The sequence below is a fragment of the Penaeus vannamei genome, chromosome 20 (genome assembly GCF_042767895.1).
Source record: "Penaeus vannamei isolate JL-2024 chromosome 20, ASM4276789v1, whole genome shotgun sequence".
Classification (NCBI taxonomy): domain Eukaryota; kingdom Metazoa; phylum Arthropoda; class Malacostraca; order Decapoda; family Penaeidae; genus Penaeus; species Penaeus vannamei.
This window is the reverse complement of record NC_091568.1, coordinates 25,578,271-25,579,490: the sequence shown is the minus strand read 5'-3', so window position 1 is coordinate 25,579,490 and position 1,220 is coordinate 25,578,271.

Genomic DNA, 1,220 nt, shown 5'->3' with positions numbered 1-1,220 from the left:
TACTGTCCACAACTTTTTTCATAATCTATAATGAAAACAAACCTACATTGTAACTTCCACAAATCTAAGCTATGCTATAGACCATGCATTTACTCTTCACATCCATTACCACAATCAATTGACAATGGCGTTTGTTAATACTGATGATATTGCACTCTAAAAGCAAAAATAAATGACGTTCATATTAATAAGAAACAAAAAAGAAAGGAGCAAAAGTTCTAAGCATTAATTGAGCACTTTTGAACAGGCTAATACAAAAACAGAATAAATGAGAGAACTGTCAGTCTGATCAGACATGTAAAATATCACGATGGTGGATTCATAATTCAGTTGGCATATATTTTCGAAAATGTGACTGCCATCTTACTGTTTCACTGCAATGGAAATATGCTGAACATTAAACTGTCAGTGACAACATTAGAAAGCAAAATATAATTATGAAACCATTACTTTTGCTTCAACAGCATTTCTAGGATTTTATATTTATTGCTTGAATTTTATACTTTTGGAAATATCTTATTGTACATGAACAATATTAACACCTGGGTTGCATCATGGTAATGTTAAATGTGATTGCACTTAATGCTTATTGGCTACTGAACTGCCTCTGTTGTTTATAAGTATATATATATATATATATATATATATATATATATATATATATATATATATATATATATATATAAATATATATATATATATATATATATATATATATATATATATATATATATATAATATATATATATATATATATATATATATATATATATATATATATATATATATATACATGTATATATATACATGTATATATACATGTATATGTACATGTATATATATACGTATATATACATGTATATATATACATGTATATATATACACGTATATATACATGTATATATATACACGTATATATACACGTATATATACACGTATATATACACGTATATATACACGTATATATACATGTATATATACATGTATATATATACATGTATATATACATGTATATGTACATGTATATATATACGTATATATACATGTATATATATACATGTATATATATACACGTATATATACATGTATATATATACACGTATATATACACGTATATATACACGTATATATATACACGTATATATATACACGTATATATATATACACATATAATAATATTATACATAAATAATAATATATAAGATAAAATAAATATATAC